The sequence below is a fragment of the Talpa occidentalis genome, unplaced genomic scaffold, assembly GCF_014898055.3.
Source record: "Talpa occidentalis isolate TD23 unplaced genomic scaffold, MPIMG_talOcc4v2.1 talOcc4.2, whole genome shotgun sequence".
Lineage (NCBI taxonomy): Eukaryota > Metazoa > Chordata > Mammalia > Eulipotyphla > Talpidae > Talpa > Talpa occidentalis.
The window spans coordinates 64348681-64375686 of NW_023602073.1; the positions used below are offsets into that span (position 1 = coordinate 64348681).

General features: G+C 45.5%; 1 protein-coding gene and 1 long non-coding RNA gene across 4 annotated transcripts in view; both read left to right on the top strand.

Annotated features, from left to right (window-relative positions):
- The first annotated feature begins 105 nt into the window (after positions 1 to 105).
- LOC119252472 (uncharacterized) lies at positions 106 to 23104 on the top strand. The gene is made up of 3 exons (XR_005126827.1): positions 106 to 127; positions 8360 to 8438; positions 23046 to 23104. It is a non-coding gene; the product is annotated as an uncharacterized LOC119252472 (long non-coding RNA).
- Positions 23105 to 23242: 138 nt separating this feature from the next.
- Positions 23243 to 27006, top strand: part of BICRAL (BICRA like chromatin remodeling complex associated protein) — a 78053-nt gene continuing 74289 nt past the window's right edge. For 2 of the 3 annotated variants that reach the window (XM_054698810.1, XM_054698813.1), the window contains exon 1: positions 23243 to 23305. The gene's annotated coding sequence lies outside the window, so the exon portion shown is untranslated. Of the gene's footprint in view, positions 23306 to 23656; positions 23670 to 27006 lie in introns of those variants that run through there. The other variant, XM_054698812.1, reaches the window with a different exon arrangement.

The following is a 27006-nucleotide window of genomic DNA, read 5'->3' on the forward strand; positions in this document are numbered from 1 at the left end:
ATGAGGCGGGGCCGTCTGACAGGGGGGGTGGGGAGACAAAGGTCCTAGTGGATGGGTGGGGTGGGAGGCAGGCGGGGGAAGCTTTTTTTCCTCTTAAAGGGGCAGGACTTATATCCGGGATTGTGGGGTGAGTTGCAGCAGCGGCAGCTGCACATGTGGGTTTGTTTATAAGAACAAGGTTAGAAACTCGCAGGCCTCCCCCTCCCCCCCAGCTCCTCCCTACTACCCCCTTACAGGCCGGAGATCTGCTACTGGGGGGGAATGTGTGCGTGTTGCGGGTGGGGGGGACAGGTAGTGGTGAGAAAGATGGAGGGGGGGGAATATTGCACCGCCCGGCCCGCGCCGGAGGAAGCGGCAGCTGGAACAGCTGGCCAGGGAGCAGCTTGCATGCCTCTGGTTTTTCCCTTTCCCTTCCACCACCCCTTCCCCCAACCCATTCCTGCCACCCCCAAACCTTCATCCCACCTTCTCCCTCCCCCTCATCCGTTGCAGTTCGGTGTGGCTTGGGGGGGCCCCTGGGTCCCCGCTGGCATCTGGGCGGGCGGGAGAAAGCGAGCGGCCCCTGGGCGGGCGAGACGGGGTTCCGAACTGCAAGCGGGCTCGCGGGCGGGGGGCCTTGGGGAGTCTAAACGCGGCTTACTATTTTTGGGGCCTAATGCTGCAGTCGAGTGGGGCGGGTGGGGGCGGGGAGGCGAGCCCCACACCCCCTTCCTCTTCCTCCCACGCCCCCCCGCCCCGCGGGCTCGCCCGGCGCCGCTGGGCACCGCTGGCCGCGCGGCCGAGACCCCCGCCGCCGGCTCTGCGGCTCTGCGGGGCCGTCGGGCCGGGGAAGGCGGCGGGGGAAATGTCACATTATTCCTGGAGGGGGTGGGAGGGCTTCGTCACCGGAAGTGAACGAGCCCCGCTGCGAGTCGGAACCGGGCGCGGCGCGAGTGGGCAGCGAGGACCGCGCGGGGCAGCGGCGCCCCGGGCAGCGCGCCGGGCAGGAGGTGGCCGCGGCCGCTGAGCGCGCGCCTCGCGCCCCGAGCAGCTGCGGGCGCCGGCCTCGCCCCGGCCCACCCTCCGGGCTTCGGGCTCACCTTGATCTCCACCCGCACCCCCGGCCCCCGTGGTTTTCAGTTGGGGGCATTTAAGCGCCCGAGAAGCTGTCACTTGAAATGTCACTGAGATTCCTGCGTTTGGATGCAGAAAAAGATGGGCGGAAACGAGAAAAGGCTCTTCTCCATTTTGTTATGCCCCCACTCCTCCTTTTCGTTCCCATTTAAAACAAAACACATAAATCCCCGTGTTTTCGCCACTGAAAATCAACACGGGCCAATACCTCCGAGGGGAAGAGGGGAGGGTCGGGAGGGATCGTCTACCCAATGGAATGGGGGTGCTGAAAATTCCTGTGCTTAAGCTTGTAGTGTATATTCATCGTTTGCATTTGCTTTGCTCAGTGGTGAGATAGATGAGGCTTTTGGTTGGTTTTTTGATTGTTTTTTGGGGGTTTTTTTGAAGGTGGATTTCACAAAGGTTTATTTCTGAAGTTGGTGAACGAAATGTAGCTGGTTATCTTGTCTAAGTCACACGGAAGACAGCACTAGCTGCTTTTTTTTATGAAGCGTTGATTTAACGAAGGAAGGTGTAGTGAAGGCTTATTTTGCCAGGAGGTGAAGACCTATCCTGCCTGCCTTAAGTTTCCCAGCTGTTGAACCTGTCCCACTCAATTTAAGAAATTTGTAGCCAACCAAGCAGTGTTTATTGTGCTTAGGCTTGAGCTGGGGCTAGGCAACATTGTATTAACCACTAGCCATAGTGAGTCTATCTATAGTCGTTGTTAGTGTTGTCACTAGCAGAAGCAGAATTGAATGTCATTGAATGTTCCAGAACTTCATTTCTGCCTAACATAGGTTTTGGTGGACAGTCCAGTTGACTTTAGGAGTTTCTGAATATTTTATGTTGACTAATTCAAACTTTCATGAGAATGACACAGAAAGGGACAGAAATAAATAGCCTAGTCACTGCCCCCTACCCTTCCAGTGTGTTGGGGCCATTTTCAAAGACTGAGTGGGAATGGACAGGAGTCAGTGGTGTGTGTGGTCATGACAAGCATTGGCTTGACAGGGTTTTTTTTAAGATTTATTTATGCATACAAGAACTGGGGTACAGGCCAGAGTTGGGGGGGTGGAGAGGGTGAGAGGATTCACCAGAGACAGACAGTGGGGAACAGAACAGGTGGATCTACTGAGATACACTGCTGAGGGGAGCAGGCAGGAAGTCAGGAGAGGTCTGCTGCGCCATGTGGGTCAGCTCCCTGGCTGGGATCTCTACTGCAGAGGCTATGGATAGCTTCATAGGGCTGAGATTTAACTCCTTGCGCCACCAGAGAGGCCCCTGGCTTGACAGTTCTTTACAGCCCCCAGCACAACTGCAAGCCAAAGTATGCGATCAGTATGTGGATATAAAATTCTGTTACTGAGTCAGAAAGCAGTGGAAAGGTTGTGAAACCTTTGGCATTGCCAGACTAATTGGCATTTTTGCTCTGACATTTGAGGGCAGTCCTTTCAGTGTGCATCCTTGAATTGGATACCAGCACCACAGAGGTAAGTGCTGGTTCTGATGGAAAGGAAGTAGCTGCATTAGAACAGAAACGTGGCCAACGGCCAGCAGCCCAGGTGCATTCTGAGTCCTACCTTCAAGGGTTTATGAATCAAAGTACTGCGTTCTTTTAGATCTCTTGAAAAGTGAAACAATTCAAAGGTATTGCAAACAAAGTTTTTATTAAACAAAAATTTGGATGTATTATGGTTTTGCTAATTAGATTTACTTCTCAACTTTCTGAAAATTTCAAATGCAAGAAAGTGTCGAGAAGAGTATTGCCATACCTACCATCCAGCTTCCATAATTACCAACTGACAATCTTTCTTCTAAAACCCTAGCTAGCCACTCCCTCCCCACCTCACCCTGATCATTTTACAGCAAGTCTCAGACATTATCTTAGTTCATAGTTTTGATCTACAGTTTTTCAATATATAACTCAAAAAGTTTAGTACTGCCCTTTGACTGCATAACCACATTATCATCCCCACACTCCAAAAAAGATGTAATTATTTCTTTAATAGCAACAAATTTCCTATTTACTTTTCTCTGATTATTCTATAATTGTCTTTTTAAAGTTATTTTATTTGAGTGATTCAAACAAGTTCCATACAATGTGTCTAGTTACTAGGTCCTTCAAAGCACTTTTTTTTAAAAAAAGATATATTTATTTATGCATACAGAATTGGGGTACAGGACAGAGGTGTGGTGGGTGAGAAGACTTACCAGACACAGAGTGGGGAATAGAACAGGCAGATTGACTGAAATACACTGCTGAAGGGAGCAGCAGGTGAGTCAGGAGAGGTCTACTGCACCGTGGGGGTAGCTCCCTGCCTGGGAATCGAACTCGTGCTGCAAAGGCTGCAGCAGCTTCATAGGTTGAGTCCTAACCTGTTGTGCCACCAGGGAGGCCCTCAAAGCACTTCTAATCACTTTTAAACTCCCCCTCCCTATTGTTCTATTGAAAAAAACTTGACTATTTATTCAGTAGAATTTCCCAGTCTGAATTTTAGTGGTTGTATCTCCATAGTGTGTTTATTAGATTTTAAATGTTTGTCATATTTGTTAGATCCTTCAAATGTCATAAAGTGAATATGTGGGTAGTGAGAGGCCACAGAAATCAGTAACAAATAGCAAAAACATTTAAGTAAAATTTTTTTGAAGGTTTATTTATTTATGCATACAAGACCTGGGGTACAGGCTAGAGAGGTACAGGGGTTGAGAGGATTCACAAGAGACAGAGTGAAGAACAGAATAGGCAGACGGACTGAAATATACTGCTGAGGGAAGCACCAAACAAGACAGGAGAGGTCTGCTGCACCATGTGGGTTGCTCCCTGGCGGGCTAGGGATTGAACTCCTGCTGCAGAGGCTGTGGACAGCTTCATAGTGCTGTGCTTAACCCCTTGCGCCACCAGGGAGGCCCAACATTTAAGTGAAATTAAACGGTCTTCTTTGGATATGGTTAGACAGTGAAGAATAAGCCTTTTTGCTGTTCTGTAGGTTTTATCAGGAACCCTGTGCAGGTGGGAGGTGCCAGCCATACCTTGCCAAAAAGAAAAAGGAAAAACACAACAGTTCTAGGCATTAGTTTCTTGTAGCTCTATGCTAAAAGATGGGTCATCTAGTCAGGTCTCAGCGAATACTGGGTATAGGGTGGTTATAAGACATTCATTAAAGAGCTCTTATATGTCAAGTAGCAACTGTTAGGCAAATTTTCCTAACTTTGTCAGACTTTTCTGATACAAAGACAGTGAAATGACAGCTGGGGAGGAAGTGTGGTACTTGAGAAAGCACTAAGTTGTCTGGGAAGCAGGGCAGGAGCAGCCCCTGGCTTTCTTGCTCCCTCAGTGCCTTCTACTCTCTGGAACTTTTTCATCATTTTCACCCAATGCCTAGCACAGAGGCTGGGGTGGGCTTGTTTATCTGTGTCAGTTTATTAAGTGCTTACTGTGTGCAGCACTGACCCTGGGAGGCCTTAGGATGCCAAGGTGAATAGGCACAGGCTGGCTTCTCCTTCAGGAAGTTAATCACACAAACAAGTAAAATTGTAACAGTGACTGCTGTTAAAAGGCAAGAGGAACAGCCCAGAGCCACTAAGGGAGGTTTGACCTCCTTGGAAGGGCGTTAAAGGCTTTTGGGGCATTAAACTGAGATTGCAGGATGAACAGGAATCAGCAAAGAGGAGTGAGCGGGGAAGGAAAAGTGTCTTCTAGATGTATGGACTCATGGGATCACTGGTGATTTTGTGGTGAGCTGTGCCAGAGGGGTGAGGTGAAGGGGTGGGAGGCTCGTGACCAGCACAGATCCTTCTTGGAAGAAGTTCCACTGTGAAGGGGGTGCGGTGTTACTGGGGATGGGAGGAGATCAGTAAGATGTTTTTCATTTTTACAGAGAGAAAAGGCTGGAGAGGAAGGGCCCGGAAACACAGGTGTAAGGATGAGCTGGACAGAAGGAAAAACAGCTTCTCTATTGCAGTGCAGTTTTAACTTTATTATGAAAGTTTTCCATCCGCAGTACCAGATGCAACATAATTGAAACAGAAGAGTTGAGAAACAGTAAATACTCTTTCTGTGAGCATTAGATACTATTTTCTGTTCTATTTATTGCATTTTTATAATGCTGGTCAAGACCCCCTACGTGAAACTGCAGTTTTAAACTGCTGCCTCAGCAGGCGAGGGTGCAGCTGCAGGGAAATGTGTGTGTTTGGCAGATGAGTCTGATGGTTTCTGTGTTCTCTATAAAGTAGGTGGTGAGGACCTCTGCCAGGTGTGAGGGGAAAAGAGTGGGACATCTGAAAAATGAGGGGAACCTTTGAAAGCCCTTGGGAAGCAGAGTATGTTACAGAGAAATGGGACCAGGTGGTGTGTTCAGCACACACTTGGAGAATGAGTAGGGAAAGAATGAGGAGCTCCCTAGGGAGCAGACCAGGCTGCCCACGAGCCCTGGGGGAGGAGATGGAGTTGGGCAGGCCAGAGGAGAAAAGCTCAAGTTGAAAGCCTGACCCTCAGAAGGTGGCTGCTCTAGAAGACTCGGGAGGCTTGACTCCTATGTTCCCTTCTGAGTTCCCTACAAAACTCTTCAGAAACTAGTCACCGTCCCCAAGACCTGCTTTGCCTGTCAGTAGATGACTCTACCTACTCCACAGAGAGAAAAGGTCACCAGATAGGAACCTGGAACCTCATCCTGCCTGTGTCTAACTTTTATTCCTCTGGGAAGCTCCACCCCTCTGTCTCTTTCCCAAAGCAAAGTTCTCTGTCTGGGTTCTGTGGCCCTTTCCTTCCCTGGTTCTTGAGCTGCTGATCATCCTCCCTTTCTTGGTGATCTTTTAGCTCGCTTTTGGCCTCTGCTCCAGCAAGCAAGTTCCTCCACTTAAACCAAATTTTCTTTTGTTCTCTCATCAATCTAGTGAATGCTCCAACTTTCTTCCTTCTCGGAACAGCAGACTTTTAATTTTATTCTACCTTTTTAATGAGTGGAGGTGGGTTGGGTTTATTTTTTCCCTGGCTTTATTAAGATATAATTGACATGTAATACTGAGTGAGTTCAAGGTGTACAACATGATGATTTGATATATGCATAGATAGTGAAATGGTTACAGCCTAATTAGCATATCTGTCACCTCATACAATTTATCTTTTGTGTGCAGTGGTGAAAACTTTTACCTACTCTCTTAGGAACTTTTTTTTTTAAGATTTATTTATTTGTGCATACAAGAGCTGGGGTACAGGCCAGAGGTGTGGGGAGTGAGAGGATTCACCAGGGACAGAGTGGGGAGCAGAACAAGCAGACTGACTGAAATACACTGCTGAGGGGAGCAGCGGGTGAGACAGGAGAGGTCTGCCTTCCCATGTGGGTTGCTCCCTGGCTGGCCAGAGATCGAACTCGTGCTGCAGAGGCTGCGGATTGCTTCATAGTGAGGCACCCACAGTGCCTCACCATCCTCACAGGTCTACTGGGCTGCAAATACGGTTCTCTCTCTCTCTCTCTTTTAGGTTTGACTCCTTTCTCCATACATTGGCCTCATTATCTCCTTCCTCAGCTGTTGCTCTCGTGTCCCATGTTTCCCTGAATTCCTCCAGCTTTTCATAGCTCAGCCAGAAATTGCCCTCAAGTTCAAGCTGATCATGTGGCTTAACTTAAAGCTTCTCCTGGTTCACTGTTGTTCAGAGTCCTTACCAGACCCTGCACAATCTGTCCCCAGGGTACCTCCCTGGCTTCACCTCTTGCCATTGCCTTTGCTCCAGCCACACCACACTCCTCTCTTACATGGACACAGCTTGCTCGTTCGCTTCCATTTTTTCGTGCTGCTCTTATTTAATCAGCATCAACTATAAGCTAAACACTTTTTGAGGGGAGGGGGTTATATTGGTGAACATAGAGAGGGCTCCCTTGGAGCATGCTGCCTAAGGGAGGGATACAGATAATTTAAAGGTGGTATGATACATCTATAATGGGAAGAGCATGTGCTGAGATCACTTAAAGTAACCTAACCCAGAACTGGAGATCAATGGGGTATCATTTAGGAATTCTAAGCTGGATCCTATAGAATGAATGAGAGCTAACCAGATGAAGGGAGAGAGCAGTGTCGCTCATTCATTCATTTATTTTTACAGATATTCATAGAGCAGCAGCTGTGTTCCAGGCACTATTCTGAAACTATATCAGTCAACAATACAGAAAAAAGATCCTGGCGTCATGGCCAAGAAGCTAGGAAAACTCTGTGACAGAGACAGAGGCATATAGAACAAACTTGGACAGGACCAAAGCATACTTTAAGCTAAAGCAATGTCCTCCATTCCAGCTGTACATTAGTATTAAAGGCTTTACAACATCCTGATGCCTGGCATCTTCCCTTGAGTCATTCATTCAGAATCTCTGGCAGTGGAACCTTGGCTTTGGTATTTTTTAAAACTCCCCAGGTAGTTCTAAGGGGCAAGCAGGGTTGTAAACCACTGTGTTAGAAAAATTGAAGCTCATTGAAGCTGGAAGCAGAGATCAGATGTGAAGTTAGCGAGCTGGGCTAAGGCCAGACCACCAAGACCCGTTAGGAAGTTTTGGTTTCATCTTGAAGGCACTGGGAGCCACTGAAGGATTTAAAAAGGATAATGATAGGGTCAAATAATGCCTATTTTTTTCTCCTTTAACAATCAATCTAGATGAATTTATATGAAACAAAAGTAAGATGATGTCAGTATGTTGCAGGAGCAAAGAAATTATAGTACCAGGCTATGGTGCTGGAGTGAGGATAAAGAAGGAAAGGAAAATGTTTGAGAAAAATTCAGGAGACTAGACAGGACTGGGTGATGAACTGGAACGAAGCAAAACAGGCCAACAAAGAACTGTTGAAGGTCCAGCTTGATAAGTTGGGTCTGTAGTCATCCTGGTTCCCCAGACAGTGACCCAGGGGGAAAAGGTCTGAAGAGAGCTGGTGGATCCATGTGGGACCTGGTAGCTGCTCCCTTTTTTTTTTTAGATTTATTTATGCATGCAAGAGCTGGGGTACAGGCCAGATGTGTGGGGGATGAGAGGACTCACCAGAGATAATGGGAAACAAAACAGGCAGATTGACCAAAGTACACTGCTGAGGGGAGCAGCGGGCGAGTCAAAAGAGGTCTGCTGTGCCATGTGGGTAGCTCCCTGAGCAGAGATCGAACTCTTGCTGCAGAGGCTGCAGACAGCTTCATAGGTTGCATCTTAACACCTTGTGCCACCAGGGAAGCCCTGCTCCCTTGTTTTTGCAGTCTGTGATCCTCTGCTTTGTCTTCTCTACATCACAGGGCACCTGCCTTCTCCAAGACCTGGTTTTCACATCTCTTCCTGGAAGTTTATCTGGCTTCACCCCTCCATTGGCTCTGGGTGAGTATTTAACAGCTTGTGATGTCAATATGCATTTACAGATATCTGTTGTATGACTTGGGCTTCTCCAAACAGAAATGTGCTTTATTCTATGCTACATCACCAGCACAGGTCCACATGAGGTACATAGTAAACGCTTGTTAAACTGATGAGCTCATATAGTTGACTATCTAAGTTGTCTTTTGAAAATAGTTTCAAATTCCTTTCATGTGAAAAGGCATAGATGTCTCTTTAAACTTTTCTGCATCTGTTCTTCCTCTCATGTCTTATTAACGAGATGTGGTGATAGTAATAAGTAGACACGTCTGAGTTTTAATTCTGATTACTAGCTGTGTGACATTGGACATGATATTTAACTTCTCTGGGTTCAGTTTCCTTCACCTGAAAAGGGCAGATAATGAAAGACCTATTTTTCCCAGAATTGTTGTGATGTTAATGTGTGCAGAAGTACCAGGTACTGGATCAGACCTATAGTAGATTCTCAGTACTCTCAACAATTGCCAGACTCCTTGCTGCCTTCCAGCCACCTTTGCATTTCCCAATCCCTGCTCAAAGTCAGAGATGGAGCTAGAATTTTCTGTGTGCACTGTGACCTTCTTTAATAATTCTCCTCGGTGGGCCTCCCTGGTGGTGCAAAGTGTTAAGGAACTATTGGCAAGCTATTGCCAAGCTATTGGCAGCACTGCAGCACAAGTTCGATTCCCCATCCAGGGAGCTAACCCACATGGCGCAGCAGACCTTTCCTATCTCACCTGCTGCTCCCCTGTTTCAGTCAGTCTGCCTGTTCTGCTCCCCACTCTGTCTCTGGTGAATCCTCTCACCCCCGCACCTCTGGCCTACACTCCAGTTCTTGGATGCATAAATAAAATAAATATTTAAAAAATAATAATTCTCCTCACAACAGGTCTAGTTCTACAATTCCGGGGGCTATTTGGGCAGAATTTCCATGTAAGTACTCCTGCAAAGAATCTAGAGAGAGCTAGGCAAGCCCTGAGGGATCCTTTAATAGCAGGATAAAAACTGGCTTATAGCAAAAGGTATAAATAAGGATGTGTAATGATTTGTTTTCATAACACTTAATTCATTCTGTTTTAAGAACTGAATGGTGAGATCATATTCCTTTTTCTTTCTTTTCTTTTTTTTTTTTTTCGTATTTATTTCATGAAAGCTTTGTTGTCTGTAAAATCTGCAGCTTGGGGGCCGCTGAGCTCATCTTACCTTGCTTTACAGATAAGGGAGTATAAAACATTCATATGTAATATTAATAGAATGTGCATTGTTTTCCAAATGCTAAGCTCTGATTTGACTGTAAATTCCACAGGGCTGTGGTTGTGTCTACTATTTATTATACCACACAATCCCAGCATGGGAGGCTTGTAATAATTGTCTACTGGATGCATTAGTGAAATATTCAGTCCTAGGCATTTTAGAATCTTAGTTTATAAATGATATTTATTCTTTTTAATGGGGCCAGTAAACTCCTTGAGGGGCCTTCTGTCCTCTGTTGCCCAGAAGAGCGGGTGCTTAATGAGCGATGAGTCCCCAGGTGACACAGACCAGGCAAATCTAGGAAAGGATAATCCAAGACCTTGAATGATAGCAGGAGCCACCAGGCATTCCCCTGATATTTTCTCAGTTAATCTTTATGGTAACCTTGCCAGGAGGATAATAATTTGAAGTAACAACAATTTTAAGATTCTTTAAAAGACGTAGTCACTTTAAAAAAAAAAAAAGATTAATTTTATTTATTTATGCATACAAGAGATGGAGTGTAGACCAGAGGTACGGGGAGGGGGTAAGAGGATTCACCAGAGACAGAGTACGGAGCAGAACAGGTGAATCTCCTGAAATACACTGCTGAGAGGAGCAGTGGGCGAGATGGGAGAGGTCTGCTGTGCCATGTGGGTCAGCTCCCTGGCTGGGGATCAAGCTCATGCTATAGTGGCTGCCCTATAGCTTCATAGTGGTGAAAAGCATGCTGAGACTTCAACCCTTGCACCATCAGGGAGGCCCAACATAGTCATGTTTTAATTCCCAAACAGATCTGAGTTGTTAATACAGATTCGGAAGGGGGGCAGAAGGGAAGATTTTCTGTCTCAGCTTATTTTTTCTTCCATGTAAGGGGAATAATGACCTACAGGTTTTGAGACCATTTAAATGTTTTTGGGTTTTTTTAAAGATTTATTTTATTTATGTATGCATCCATGAACTGGGGTCTAAGCCAGCAATCTGGAGGGTGAGAGGATTTTCCAGAGACAGAGTGGGGAGCAGAACAGGTAGATCTACTGAAATACACTGCTGAGGGGAAGCAGTGGGCGACTCAGGAAAGGTCTGCTATGCCATGTAGGCCAGTTCCCTGGCTGGCCTGGCCTCAAACTCACGCCCCTGCCACCACAGTGGCTGGTGATAGTTTAATAGTGCCGGCCAGGGAGCAACCCACATGACACAGCAGACCTCTCCTGCCTCGCCCACTGCTCCCCTCAGCAGTGTATTTCAGTGGATCTGTCTGTTCTGCTCCCTACTCTCTCTGGTGAATCTTTTTTCCTTTCAGACCTCTGGCTTACACCCCAGTTCTTGTATGCATAAATAAATAAGTCTTAAAAAAAATAGTGCTGAGACTAACCCCTGCACCACCAGGGAGGCCTACGTTTAAAGGTTTTTGTAGAAAAGTTTGTTCATTGAGACTCAATACTTTTAAAGCATTGTGACAGTTGAAAGTTAAATAAGAAATAAAAAAAAATTATTCCAACTTTTCAGTTTGGAGGTTTTAAGCTTCTCTTCTTAAGGTAGGATTTCATTTGCAACGAGATGTACTTTTCTGTGAAATGCCACAGGTTCCAACCCAATAAGGTAGTGAAATTCATTTAGTGGATAGTCGTCAGCATTTTAAAAAATGACAAAGGAAATAAAATAGAATATATAATGTCAGAGTACATTGTTTTACATAAATAAGTTTATATTATATGCATATATGTTATATGTCTACATATAACATATGTTATATTAGGAATTGTGAGATAAAATGCATCTCTTTTTGTAGGTTATGATCCAAAAAGTTTGGTTTTGTGAATGATACCTTGCACATGATGGTGCTCAAAAGTATTCATTGACAAGGATAAAGATGTCTTTTGTGTCATTGTGATGTGCTAGCAATAAGGAAATATGGATGCTGAGCCAATTTCTGCAAAATATCTTATCAAATGGGAACATACTTCTTGTTAAAATAATTTCTCCTCCTTTCTTTGTAAGAATATTGAAAAATTGCTTATAAAATGTGAAAGATGCCAGTTTGGATGAGGGAGCAGAAAGTTTAGGAGTGTGAATATGGAACAAGCTGTGGGATGAGGCCTTTGTGGCTCAAATAGTTGTGAGTTCTGCGCTCTGGGAGGGACCTCAGTGATCCCTCACCTGTAGTAGCTTGCAATTTGCTGAGGCACAAATCTGAGTACAGTAGGAGGCGTGTGAGGGGCAGCAGTCATTCAGCTGGAAGTGAGCCACTGCCCTGCCCCGGCTCTGTTTTTCAACATGATCTGTCATTTTTTTTTTCTTCTTTGTCTTAAAAACATAACTCCTTTGAAGTAATAAAAAGTTGTTTTCTATCTGAAGAATGATCATGAGGTGAAAGGTGAAGTTTGATTGAAACTGGTGTTGTGACCACTTGCTGAGAAAGAAAGCCCCTTGACAGAGTTGTGATTCCCTGGACAGACCCGGGGGTAGCAGACACCCCATGTGCTAGAGGCCCCGGATGCCTGGAGTTCTCTCTGGGTCTCCCTGGAGGCTGTCAGGGGGCTGTGCAATATGCTTTGCAGCCTTTTTGGAACTGGTGGGGTGAGCAGTGATTAGAGGCAGCATTCATTTATTACAAAGCTTCTGGAATATAGAACTTAGTATGTAGGAATCTTTGTTTAAAAAAGGGAGAACTGTGTGTGGTTTTTTGCTTATTAATTCCAATATTTTTTGATTAATTGCTTTATTTAAGAAGTAACTGTGTAAAGTTCTCTAATACCATCCTTTTTTTTTTTTTTTAAAGATTTATTTATTTATTTATACAAGCACCGGGTACAGTCAGAAGCATGGGAGGGTGAAAGAATTCACCAGAGCCAGAGCGGGGAGCAGAGCAGGCAGAAGGACCGAAGTACACTGCTGAGGGGAGCAGCGGGCTGCAGGAGAGGTCTGCGCGCCATGTGGGACCCTGGCCGGCAGCCAGGGATCTAACCAGCGATGTAGAGGCTGCGGGCAGCTTCGCAGCCCAGCGCACAACTGCTGCATTACCAGGGAGGCCCTCTAATATCATCTTAGTGGCTGTAGTTCTTGAGGATTCTATGTTGTCTATCTCAGGCTTGCCCAGAGTTCTGGGCCAGGAAGAAGAGTTGGGAGCCAGGCAGGGACTGTCGGTCGGCAAGCCATGACCAAATTCTGCTTCTACCTGCCCATGTAGATGTTGACTTTTGAAAAAACTGTAATAAAGGCATGTGTGAGTTGACTGTGCAACCTTCTTTTTCAAAAACATATACACTGGGGCCTCCCTGCTAGTGCAAGGAGTTAAGCACAGCAGCTATCCACAGCCTCTGCAGCATGAGTTCAATTCCAGGCCGGCCATGGAGAGACCCACATGGTGCAGCAGACCTTTCCTGTCTCTCCCGCTGCTCCCCTTAGCAGTGTATTTCAGTGGATCTGCCTGTTCTGCTCCCCACTCTGTCTCTGGTGAATCCTCTTACCCTTCCCGCCTTCTGGCCTACACCCCAGTTCTTGTATACATAAATAAATCTTTAAAAAAAAAAAAAAAGAAGAGAAGTTGAAGCCAATGGATTGGGTCAGTCAAGGTGCTGCTGGGAGGCAATTGCAATGGTTCATTGGATAAATGACAGGACTTGACCGAGGGCAGTGGAAATGAAATGGAGGTTACTCAAGAATGATTTGTACTTGAAAGCCAATCTCTGAATTTATAATGGGCATGAACCTACCCAACCACTGGAATGATTAGGTCAGCTGGCTGGAACACAACTTTTTAAATTGAAGTACATTAATAATCAAAGGATTACTCAGTGAAAATGGAGTTAAGGCAAAAGGAGTTGGATGGTCTGAAAAGACCTTTACCTCAATCTGTGGCAGTTTTTGCATGACAGTAATTAGAAAGCAGTCTCTGGTGAGTTGTTATTCTTCTCTAGAGAGATACTTGGCCTGCCATAGCAGGAGGAACTGCTTCTCTGGCCAGCACTGGGGAGAAGCTGGCCCAAGTATTCGAGGATCTTTTGGTTGCAAGAAAGGGAACTCATTGAAAGATGAGCAGAGACAATGGGGAACAGTTATATGGAAGGGGAATCTTCCAATGCAAATGCTAAAGGCAGTCAGTCGTGTTGGACTAAGAGTATCATAAGGCCCTTTTTCCTGTCTTCCCTCCTTCCAGGCCCAGTGAGAATCTGCTTTCTTCTAATACACTAGCCTTTCTGTTCCCATTTACTGGCAAGGGCTGCACCATAACTACTCCAAAATAGTGACCTACACCCCTAGTCTTTCAGTTTTATACATCCTCAGTGTCACTGATGGGTGCTTATTAACTGCTGTTTTATTATATTTACTTTTTTAAAAGGTTTATTTATTTATGCATACAAGAATTGGGGTACAGGCTAGAGGTGCGGGGCAGGGAGTGAGAGGATTCACCAGAGACAGAGTGGGGAGCAGAACAGACAGACTGACTGAAATACACTGCTGAGCGGAGCAGCAAGGGAGACAGGAGAGGTCTGCTGCTCCGTGTGGGTAGCTCCCTGGCCGGGGATCGAACTCGTGCTGTAGTGGCTGTGAATAGCTTCACAGTGCTGGGACTTAACCTTTTGCACCACCAGGGAGGACCCTGTTAACTGCAATTTTACATGTTGAACAAAACATAATTTGAGGACCTCCTATATCCTATTCCCCATTGCTGACCTAGTCTCTGTTCCAAGCACTAGTTCCAGAAGAGAGGCTCCTATTGGTCCATGTTGGATCTGGTGACTTTCCCTAATCTAGTCAGGATGGAGATGTGATGTGGAGAGGAAAAAAAAAATGATAGTAAACAATAGGAAAACTCCAGGACACTGGTCTTGTTTAATTCTTTCAAACTTCACAAATAACTCAGTTTTAGTTATCTCTTGCTGTGTAACAAAGGTTAGCAACTTAAAACAATAAGCATTTATCATATCACAATTCTGCGGGTCAGTAGCTTAGGAACAGCTTAAGAGGGTTGTTTCTGTCCCAGGGTCTCTCAAGAAGTTGTAGACAAGCCATCCCCTGGGCTGCGGTCATTTGAAGGCTGGGCTGGGAGATGATCTGTTTCCACAAGGGTGGAGGGCAAGGAGTCTTGCTTCCTTACTGATGGTTGGCTGGAGAGCTCAGTTCCTCTCAATGTGCATCTCTCTACAGTGTCCTCAGGTCATGGCAGCCAGCTTTCCCCAGAGTGAGTGATCCCTAGAGAGTATCTAAAATGGAAGCTGCAGCCTTTATAACCTTACTGCACAAGTGACAGTCCCTTCTGCTCTACTCTGTTGGTCACACAGACCAACCCTGGTAGAATATGGGAGGGGGATGCACAAAGGTTATAGTCATAGTCACCAGTCATTTAGTGCCTACTGTATGCCGAGGCCAGGCACTGAGAGCTGTGATCTGGGGGTTTCTGTCCTTGAGGAGCTCACGGTTGAGTGTGGAGAAGCCTTCCAAAAACACCACCATGTGCCCCTGAGCCCTCTGTCCACTCATTTTTCGCCTGCCACTGCATTTATCCTCATGAAACTCAAATCTGTTCATAACAGTCTCTTACTTAAATGTTCTCAACTGAATTTCCTTTAACCTACACAGTCTTTTTAGAACTTTTAAGTCACCACCACAATAAGAGATACATTTTATATCACAAGCTAGTACATACATACATACATTTACACTGGAAACAAATTTCACAAAAGAGTTTACACCCTTACTCCCTGAGATGTAGTCTGATATTTTCTATTCTGAGCTATTTCATTTTTTATGAAAGCTGCTCACAATCTCGTGAATTTCACAACCTGCGAGCTGCAGTGTGGAAAGCAGCCTAAAGAATCATCCACACTCCCAGCCTTGAGCTGCAAAGCCCCTCACTTGCTCTTGCTGGCTACCTGACTGCAGCACTGCGTCCCCCATTTACAATAAAGGACTCCCCCACCTAAAGTTCCCCTACCTGGAGCTCTCTCCTCTGTCCCCACGGTATTGGGAGAACTTTAATCATCCTTTAAAACCAGCTCTAAACTGTCTCCTCTTCTCCTATCTCCCTGGACAGAACTGCCTGGCCCTCCGGCTCCCAGAGCATGTCACTGACACTTAGTGACTGTCCCTCCTCCACTTCCAGCCTGCCCTAGGGCCAGCTCCCCCAAACCCGCAATGTATTCTCCCTGCATCTCTTCAACTACATTCACGAGGACACTGAGCAAATTAGCATCACACAAATGACGATGCTGCAAATGAGCGGTGTGCAGAGTTAGAGGGTGTCGCAGGCAGGTTTCCTGCCGATGGAGCCACGTGCTGCAGAAAAAGGACCCCTCCCCCTGCGGGCCCGCCGCCGCGCCGCGCATCTATCACAGGTACCATTCGCACCGGAACTTGCAGCCTGGGCTCATTACCGCGGTTCCTTTTAGCTGCGCTGGTCTCTTTCTGGTTTTTCTACTTTTCTCGCGTGTTTGTGTTGATGGAGACAGCCTAGTAAGACATGGAGATTTAGGCAGCAGCACGGATAAACCAGCCTCTCTATCTGCACTCGCCCGGGGGGTGGGGGGTGGGGGGGTGGGGGGGGCCACGATTTCCTTACTGAAGTGGTCCGGAAGGAAGGTTTTGAGGTTTTGAATGTTTGCTTCACAGTATCTAAGTAAGAGATTTGTTTGCCCACATTTGTGCTATCTTGGCAAGCTAGCAACCCGACAAAATATTTTTCTGGTTGGTTTTGCTGTAAGTGGTTTTTATTTTTTTGGGGGGGCGGGTGGATTTACACCTTGGTTAAATTTATAGAATACAATGACTTTTTAAATTTTGCTGGTAACTTTAAGGGTGGAAGGAATATATTTCCCAGGCCCAGCCGCTGGGGAGTCACTGATAGATTATGCTGTGAACTATCATCAGAAAAGAGAAAGCAAGCTAGATGGGCGCAACAGCAATGAAATTATGCCGCCTCCAGTATTTTCATTTCTGCATTTGTCTCTGGCTGTGTAACTGCCCAGGATATGCTTGACTTGGTTGTGGTGTGTGCATATTTGGGGAGTGTGGGGAGGGGGAGGTGAAGATGGGCAGTAAACAGGTAATTACTGCAGAATGTGATAAGTAGTGTAATAGTGGAATGTATCAAATGCCTGCGGAAGGAAGTAATTTATTCATTTTAAGCGGTATTTTCAAATGAGGGTTGCCTCCACTAGTGGAGCTTGAAATCCATTTGCAAGGTGGCTAGCAGCATTTTAAAAAAATGAGATAGATGAGAATGAAGGATATCAAGTTGCATGTGCTGTGGCAAGTTTAGGGGTATTGTTTCAGTTATGTATCTGTTGTGCTGCAATGTGAAATCTGTTCCTTGGGATTGAGTCTCAGATAAATATGTTTGAAGTCATTGAAGGCCTCCTGAGGAAGGTGGCATTTGAGGTGGGCCTTGCTCCATGGTGATCTCACCCCAAAGGAAGAAAAGCATTCCAGGCAGAGAGAAAAGGACATGTGCAAATTTGTATAAGTTTGTTCGGGGCAGAATGCTCTCGAGATTGGACCATAGGGCATTAGGACTGGAGCTTCTAGAGAAACCCTTGGGGAGGCAGGAGGACCTAATTCATGAACCTCTTGAAAGTACAAATGCCAGCACCTTAGCTCTCCTTAGAAATTCTGATTTTCTGGTAATGTGTTTGGTCTTGGGAATCTGTATTTCTAAGTTGTGGACAATCCTAAAATATCTAGGAGACTGGACTATGAACACAGATGGACTCTAGAAAGATCATATTCAGAAGAGGAGATGATCTCTTGAGTTTTGGTTTATAGCCACATGTTGTGGCAGGAATAATTCATTAAGTTTTCACCATGACCCCTGTGACCTATACCTCAAGAGCTTATATACCATTTATTCTCATCTCCCATCTCTAAGCAACCTCCTGATCGTCTTACACCTGACTCATGTTAATCTAACTCACAAGGAGCTGATAATTACACTCAACTGCTATAAATCCTGATTGGCATGATTTATAGTGAGGGGAATAGCTAAACCTTTCAGGGTGCAAGAGTACTTCTACCTTTGCTCAGGGTGTCACCTTACAGAATCAGACTATCTGGGAAATGTCACTAGTAATGAAGGATTTAGGAAAGCAAGAATTACATGGGCTGACACCATGTGGGCTCTAAAAATGTCTTATCAACTTTCCTGTGCTCAGATAAAACATAGCTCTTAGTGATCAGAATACTCATGGAGGTTATAGCGTGTTTCTGCTCTCTCAGTTTTTTTCTTCAGGGTGCATGATACAGCTTTGTGTCTGTTTAGTAACTACTTATTTCAACCTTTGCCTTGAACTTGTACTGACAAGTTATCTTTTAGGGGCGGTTCCTTCTTCAGATGTCTTACCTTTTAGTGGTTTCGTTTTCAGAAAGGACGCTGACATTTACTGAACAAGCATCTTTATGTGGGTAGCCTATCTTAGAGGCTGACTGTTTCATCAAATTCTGAGGTGTGTGCGCTGTAGTAGCCCCCTGCAGCCTATGAGACTGCTCTTCTACTGTTTCTGGAATCCACCATCCTCACAGGCATGGTGCTGTGGAAGGGCTGCTCTGTTTAGGAGAGGTTAGGAGTTTTGGCAGAGTACCAGGAGGGCCTGGGAGCTGGTGAGTGACGCATCCCTGCCATGCCTTCCCGTGGCTTGCTTGCAGTGCCCTCCTAACCTGATGACTGTCCTCCCCCTCACAAGCTCTGTAGGAAACAGACTAGATGTGTAGACAGCAAGGACAGTAGGAGTGCTGAATGCCTTTTTATAAAAAAAAAACAAACCCACTTCTGCTATACTCCTTATCCTTGTACTAGAAGCTTGTAGGAGTTCAGATTTTTTTTTTTTTTAAGTCTCTCAAGGAAAATAACCAGCTTGAAATATGTCATGACTAGAATAGCCTTAGTCTCTACAAAGATTATTTAAAGTGTATCAAATAAAATAAGATTGTAGCATGGTATTGAAAACATTTGTAATCATTCCAATAAATCATTTTTTACCAGTGCTTTGAAAACAATTCTGCATTTCTCCTAATAATAATACTAACAATCACAGCAATAATGGCAACTATTATTGAATATTTATTATGTACCAGGCACTAAAGCAAGGGTTTTGTATACTAAATAATTTAACTTTCCCTCTCCCCACATCTGAATTAGAGGTATTGTGACCTTCAGTTTATAGATGAGGAAACTGAGGTGAGAGAAGTTTTAAAAAAGACCTAGAACATGTGGCTAAAAAGTGGCAGTGATAAACCTCTAACTAATGAGAGGCTTTCGTGCCTATGAGGCTTTAGTGCCTATGATCAGTGGTTTTATGTGGTTCAGGGAGACCTACCGCACTAATTTAATACATATGGCTCTAGGTAGATATACACTCATTTCTTGTATTCCTGCACAGTTTACAGACTGGACCATTTTTCCTTTATCCCCCAGATACTGATTTTATAACTATAGACAGAGTGCTCTGCTAGGCCCTTAGAGAATAGAAAACCCTTGAGGAGTTCCCTATCCAGAAGGGAACATAAGAAAGAAATATTAGGTGGAGTCACATGACATTGCCATTGGGAATTTTGAGAAGATTCCACACGGTTCAACCTGACACATCACTAAAATAAGGCAATATGATACTCTCTAAATATATTGCCCCCTCCTTATGTTTCAGGCACTGTGCTAATAAGCATTATAAAAGTACTAGTTCCTGAATCCTTAAAATAACTCTCAGACACAGGTACTATAATTATCCCCATTTTATAGATGAGGAAGTGGAGGCTCTGAGGGGTGAAGTGACATGCCTAAAGCCACACACCTGGTATGTGACAAAGATGGAATTTGAACCCTGGTCAGTCTGAGCACCAGAGCCTGTATACTTTAGCCTCAGAATATATAGTACCTTTATAGAATTACAGATAAAAGTATAGAGCTTAATATACACACTGAAATTTTTAAATTTTTTTTATTTCACAAATACTCTGTAGAGCCCTTTACAACTCATCTGGTATATTTTTATGATCTAAACATATTTGGCCAAGCGTATCACCTACCACTTAATCTCCAGCATTTGCATTCCTTCCTCTCATACTGGCTAATCACCAAGGAGAACATTTGGAGGGGGAAAAAAACCAGAAACATTTCCTCTTTTAATTGTTGTATGGACATTGAGTCTGGTTTTTTGGAGGCCCAAACACATGGTAGAACATTTCAATTATAATTACATCCTCTTTTTTCCCTCCTGTGTCCAGTTGTCCCTCCTTCTAGGTCATATACACATATGGAAATCATAGGAATGATCATTAAATTATAGGCAATGTGATTAAAGTTATTTATATATAGTAAAGCCATTTTAAGAACTTTCCTCTTTAGAAGTTTCCTAATATTACAATCAAATACCAAAATCCTATCTATGTAAATCATAATTTAAAATTTTATGTAAGGGCCTCCCCAGTGGCGCAGTGGTTGAGCGCTGGGTTGCAAAGCTGCCAGCAGCCTCTGCAGCACCGGTTCAGTCCCCAGCTGCTCCCCGGCCACGGCAGGCGGGTCCCACATGGCGCGCAGACCTCTCCTGCCGCCCGCTGCTCCCCTCAGCAGTGTACTTCGGTCCTTCTGACTGCTCTGCTCCCTGCTCTGGCTCTGGTGAGTTCTCTCACCCTCCCACGCTTCTTACTGTACCCACTGCTTGTATAAATAAATAAATAAATCTTAAAAATATATATATAAAAAATTTTTTTATGTAAAAAGGCATATCCTTTATTTAAAAGGTTAAGTTTCTTAATCACATGGGAAAAATTCAGTTGTTTTCATATTGCTTTATTTTAAATGATTTTGATTTTGTTGTTATCTGGTGAATCTGAGATTCTCTCCATTGTTATCCAAATATTTTGCAGCTCCACCCCAAATTTTAAATTTGACAACTGGCACTGTCAAAGTAGCTCTTCCCTAATAAGAGTATTGTCACTCAGCTTGTGCCACAGGAAATTAATTTATATTGAAACAGCAAAGACTGCTTGTCCCACTAGATCTTTTTCAGGCCTTGAAAAGGGGGTGGGTGTTATTTTTTTTAAAGATTTATTTATTTATGCATACAAGAACTGGGGTACTGGCCAGAGGCACGGGAGGGTGAGAGGATTCACCAGAAACAGAGTGGGGAGCAGAACAGGCGGATCTACTGAAATACACCGCTGAGGGGAGCAGCGGGCGAGATAGGAGAGGTCTGCTGCGCCATGTGGGTCACCTCCCTGGCCAGGGATCGACCTCATACTGCAGTGGCTGCGGCTAAACCCTTGTGCCACCAGGGAGGGCCCGGGGTGGATTTTAGAGTCAACCTGAACAGGGTTTCCCTAACAACCCTTATTAGATTGATAATCCCAGACAAATTACTGAAACCACTGGGAATCTCGTTTGCAATATCAGGGTAATTAAACCCTATTCTACAGTTTTGAGTGAAGGTTTATGCAATAATGTATACGCGTGTTAGGATACTAGCTGATGGCACTTAGTAGATCCTCAAGAAATGTCAGTGCTCTTATATTTGGACATTCTTTTAAACGCCTGCAATGCCCACTCTTTATGAGTATATACATTCAGTTTTGTTAGACTTTCTTTTAAAGTCGTATTTGTGTTTCTTCAGGGTTTTGGCTGACTTCGGAGAATAGCTTTCTGAAATCCATTAATATTTCATTGGAGCTGTGGAGCAACAGCTGTAAAACTTGCTTGGTGGGCCCTAATTGCAATGAATAATCCATGGCCTCTTGAAATGTAATTCTTCAAAACGGGTATTATAATTAAATTCCAGCCAATCCAAAGGCCTTTAAAACATGTTTAAAAATTACCCAAGCCAATTAGAAAACTGGTTGGTCCAACTGTCAAGTGTAGAGAAATATGCTAATTTATGCAAAGACTACTGTTCCAGGAAGGCCTTGACTGAATGTGAAGAACAGCATCTTCTAAGAAAACACCTTGATACTATGATACTAAATCACTGAATGTATTTTTTAGGCTTGTCTAAATACAAAGCATACATTATGAAGGACAGAGTGGCAATTACTAGAGCAAGATATGGTTGGTTGGTTTGTGTTTTTAAAGATCTTCTATCTTGAATATGACAACATTGCCTGCCAAGCTTGACAAGTACTTTGTGCAATATAGTATAATCACAGTATCCTTATATATGTAGCAAGCAGGGTGCATGACCATGAACTTTTTTTAAATATAGGGGCTAGAAAAACTAAACAATTTTTCTTAAATAATTTAAATCTAGGGATAATTTTATTTAGAGCTCAAAATACCAGCAGGATATGGGTTTGAACATTCTGTTTACCATTCATTGCTATATGCTTTACAAACTTTTAAAATAATTTTAGAACACTTCTGGTACTTACATGTTTTGTTTTTTTTTTAAACCTGAATCCCATTCTTGTGTAATTTGTCTTTTACCTATCCTCATGATGTTCATCTAAAATAAAAGCCAACAAAATCTCCACTGTATTTTCATGGGCATTTACAGGAAAAACAAATGTAGTTAACCTGGACCACAAAGCACCCATTCTCAATCCACACTATCATAATTAACATTTATTTAAACTCTGAGTGCTTGATGGTTTATGGAAACATATCAAGGATTTGAGTTTTAAAACGGGTAGTAATTGGAGTACTTGGAGCAAAGGCTGTTAAGAGGTTGGGTAGATTCCTTTTTAAGGCTGCAGATTATGTAATGAAAAGTCCACAAATTGGTGATCAAGGCTATCTAATGTAAAAACAAGACAGTCTTTATGAGTGTTTTGAGAGTGACTTAGCTCCTCACCTTCATCTTGGCCGCTAAGGTTGTTTTTTTTTTTTTCCTTTTAATGTTGACATACAGGTTTCACAGATAAGGTTTCACAGCATTTTAGAATGGAAAGAGAGGGTCCTGCAAAGGAAAACTTAATACATTTAAGAGTTAGAATGAACCGGTTATTTGCCAAATAACAAAGTTAAAGTGATGTTTCAGGTTTTTTTTTTAAGCCTATGCAAAAAAGTATTTACTGGGGCTTGTTCTAATTAGAGTTCTAAACAAATATTGGGGGGTTGTTTGTTTTTAAACACCCCCTTCGCCTCCACCCCCTGGAGCTAAAACGTGTGTGTGTGTGTGTGTGTGTGTGTGTGTGTGTGTGTGTGTGTGTGTGTGTGTGAGAGTGTGCAGGGCGCCTGCGGAGAACAGCACGCATCTTGTAGATCTTAAAAAGGGGGAAAAAAAAAAAAAGCCAAATAAACCTGTTTCTTGAATAAAACGATCCATTTCTTAAGTTAAAAAGAATCCCAGAGGAAACAGGAATTAACAGCTTGGGAGCTTGATTTCAAAAAAAAAAAATTAATGAAAAAAAAATCCTAATTTCCACATTTTTTGCTAGGCGAGCCCCGAAGTTTGGAGGCAGACGAGGAGCAGGCAGCGGCCCGCCGGGCGCGGAGCATGAAGGCCGGGCGGGCGCGGGGAGCGGGCGCCCGCCGCCCGGCGCGGGGGTGAGCGAGAGAGAGAGCGGAGCGCGTGTGGCCGGCGCCGCTCGGCCGGGAGCTCCCGCGCCCGCGCCCCGCGCCCCGCGCCCGCCGCCGCCGCCGCCCCTGGTGCGATGGCGCAGAAACCCCGTTGACAAGGCACTGCTTTTTCATGACGGTGAGTTTCCCTTTGAGTGTATTATAATTTTGTGATAAAAATTTCAAGGAAGAAAAAAAAACCACACAACCTCCTTCCTCTGCCTCTTTCCTTCGGGGAGGGGAGCCGCGAGGGAGGGGGCTGGAGATCTATCTCCAGACAGACAGAAGAGAAAGAGGAGCAAATTAAACACCGAGTTGCCAAAACCAGGATATTAGGTTTCAGCCCAGAGAGCTATTGGCTAAGGCTGTGTTTTTTTTTTTTGGGGGGGGTGGGTTTGTGGGTGGGTGATGGTGGTGGTGGGTGGATGTTTAATGGACACGGAGAAAAGGGGAATCGAGTGTTTATGCCGCTCCCAGCGCCGCCCGGGCCCCGGGAAGCCCAAGTTCAGTGTCTCGGGCGGGGGCCGGGCGGGGGGCGGGCGGGCGGGGGCGGCGGGGCCGGGCCGGGGGCGCCGCGGCGGGGCGGGGGGCGGGGGGCCTGGCGCCTTTTTTTTTTTTTTTTTTCCTTCTCCGCGGATGCAAATTTCTGGAGAGGGGAGAGGGAGCGCCTGGGAAGGGGGGTGGCGTGGCGGTTGGCGGCGGGGAGGAGAGGGGAGGGAAGCCTTTTAATGACTCATTGATTGAGCCGGTTTAAAATTAGTTGTGTGCGCGAGAGCGAGTGTCGTCCGCCCCCCGGAGCCGCCGGGAGCCGGGAAGGAGGGAGCGGGGCTCGGCGCGGGGAGGACGGCGCGGCGGGGCCGCGAGCCGGGGGCAGGGAGGGCCGGGAGTGACGGCGGGCCGGGAAGAAAAATCAGCTTTTCCAATCTCCTCCCCTCGCCCCCCCTCGCCGCTGCTCTCTCTCGCGCTCTCGGAAGCTCTTGGGTGTGAATCGCTTTTTCTTTCTTCTCGGCAAAATGGACCCCGCGCCTCTGAGGGGGAGGGGACAGGGTGGGGAAGAAGGCGGCGGCGCGGACGGGGTTTCTTTTTCGTCCCGGCTTCCCCCTTCCCGCGGCTTCTGCGGGCGGCCGCGGCGAGGAGAGCCCGGGGCCCGCCGGCCCGGCCGCCCCTTCCCCGTCGCCGGCTTCCAGGCGCCGCCGAGGACCCGCGGCCGGGCCGGGACCAGCCCTTGCGCCGCGCCGAGGACCCGCGGCCCGGCCGGGAGCCCCGTGAGGGGCCCGCGCGGCCGGGCCGAAGAGACGGGAGGCTCCAGTGGCACAATTTTGGCCGAGAACGCGCGGGCCTGGCGCGGCTCGGGCCCCTCGAGTCGCCCCGAAAGCGGGATGGGGGTGGGGGTGGCGGCGGGAAGGCGCAAAGATGGCGCTGGGCCTGGCCCGTCGCCAGGGCTAGTGGCGCAGTTGCTCCGCGGGCGCCATCTTCCCGGGCGGCGCGGGCGGCGCGCTTCGTGGACGCTTCGCGGGCCCGGGCGCCGCGGGGGCCGGGGCCGGGGGCAGCCGCGCTCCGGGGCCGAGTTCCGTAAAAGGGGCCGGGGCCGCGCCGCCGAGCCGCAGGGCCGAGACGCTTTGTCCTTCGCCGTGTCCCCCAGACCCAAAAGACAAGGTGGCGGTCCGAACGGGCCGGGGCCGGCGGCGTCCTGCTCCTGGCGCTGGTTTCGGAGGGTGGGAGCGGGCCGGGGCCGGCCTCGCCGCTGGGGCGCTCCCCGACCCCGCGCCCCGCCCGGGTCACAATGGGGAGGTGAGGGGTCGCGCCGCGTCCCCCCGGCCTGTAACCGGCGGCTTTGTCTTCCCTGGCCCGGCTGGAGGCAGGAGTTGAGGCTTTTCCTTCTTCCTCTAACAATTGATTTTCAGAGTAGTGAAGCCAGGTTACAAAATTGTAAAGAAGAAAAAAAGAAAAGGTCGAGGGCAGCCTCTGTCTACCTCTCGGTAACATTGTATCTTAACGTTCGTGGGGTTTTTTTTTTAAATTATTATTTGTTTGGGTTTTTTTAATTGGTTGTATTTTAAAACAGCCCTGGCGAGACATCTAGTTGCCAGATTTGTGGGAAGGCGATAAATTTCAGGGGATTGAAACGTCTTGACTTTTCATAGGGGCAGTAAATTAAAATTTAGAACCCTGGTCTGGAAAATTAAACTCGCTTTATAACACCCCGAGAATCTTTTTTCCTTTCCCTTTCTTTAAAAAAAAAAAAACAAAAAGCTTGCCCTGTGTTAGGGGTTATCTCATCAAAACGACTTTAAAGTTACCTACCCACTAGTAACAGTGTTTCCTTAAAAGAAGCCATTTAAGTATTTGTCCTGTAGTAGCTCTTTGTTAAGAGCGATGGGGGGTGGAGGAGTGGTTAACTTTGTTTTCTATTGTTACTGAAAAGATTATTGGGAGGAGAGAGTCTGTAAATCCTTGATCTAAGAGTTCACAGAGATGGAGAGTAAGTAGTTAATTTCTAGGGGATAAAAGTAACACAGTAGCGCCAGTAGTTGTGTCCTTGTGTTTGGAAGCACACCACGTACAGTCGATGTTTTAGATCCTTTAATAAGACGTATTATTGAACGCTGCTCAGTAACTGCGTGGTGCTTTTTATATAATTCCCATTTATGGCATCAGTCCTGCAATATTGATTTTATTATCTACTTACCACGGAAGGAACTGATGTTCAGCAAGATATATGAATTGCCAAAGGTCTTGCAGTTTTAAGTAGTAGAATTGACACTGGATCCCAGAAGTGGTGTTCTTGTCTCTGTAGCTAATGGTTCCCAGCTCTGAGCATCATAATCAACTGGAGAGACGTTTTTAAATATAGATTTGTAACATCACCTCTTCCTCCATTATTTGTTAGGACCAGCTGGTGGTTGGTTTTTTGTTGTTTGTTTTAAGGTCTGGATAACAAGTTAATGACCCCTGATTATCTCTAATTTTGAAATTCTGACCAACCCAGGACCCCCTAAATCCCAATATATAAGGCTCTGTCATTCCAAAGCTTTCCAGGCCTGCAGTGTTACAGATACACATTTGGAATAACACTGGTCTACACTATGCTGCTGGCTCTTTTCTGAATTGGAACATGACACTTGAGGTTCATATTTTCAGTTTCAGCACAGGTATACTGCTCACAAATGTTTTACCTTTCTTCTCTAACTGTCTTCGTGAAACTATTTTCCTACAGAAAGAAGGCTTAGATATCCTTTAAATCTCAAAGTATTTTTAGAAAGTATATCATCTCATTCTACTTAAATAACGTACAGGCTTCTAGGTCTAGCTGGACCATCTAGTCCAGACAGCTATACAACAAAAGTAGAATTGACTCCAATATTAATAGAGAAATCAGAACTAGGGTAAAAAAGATCCTGAAACAAGAAGCTAGGTAAATCCTTAGAAGAAAGGGTTATTTTTGGAATTTTGAATGAGGGTGTCTTTTGGGTTTTGAGAGCTAGAATAGATGTGATGAATAATTACCCTGACCAAAACAAAAGGACCGAGTCAGTGATGAAACCATTAACTTCTCTGGAGCAAGGACCACAATCTTTATTTTATTTTCTTAATTTCAGATGAGTATTGACTTTAGTAATCGCTAGGGAGAGTGATTGAAAACTTTGCCAGGTGTCAGAACTATCTTTGCACGACTATATTTCTCTCTTCCTCCATGTTTGAAAACTTGTAAATTGCAAATGTTGAAAACTTGTGTGGAGTCTATAATCTAGACCAGTGGCAGGTAGACTAGTCTTTGTATGTTTTTTTCCTCCTTGTGTTTTCCATGGTAAATACCAAAATAGTACAGTTGACCCTTAA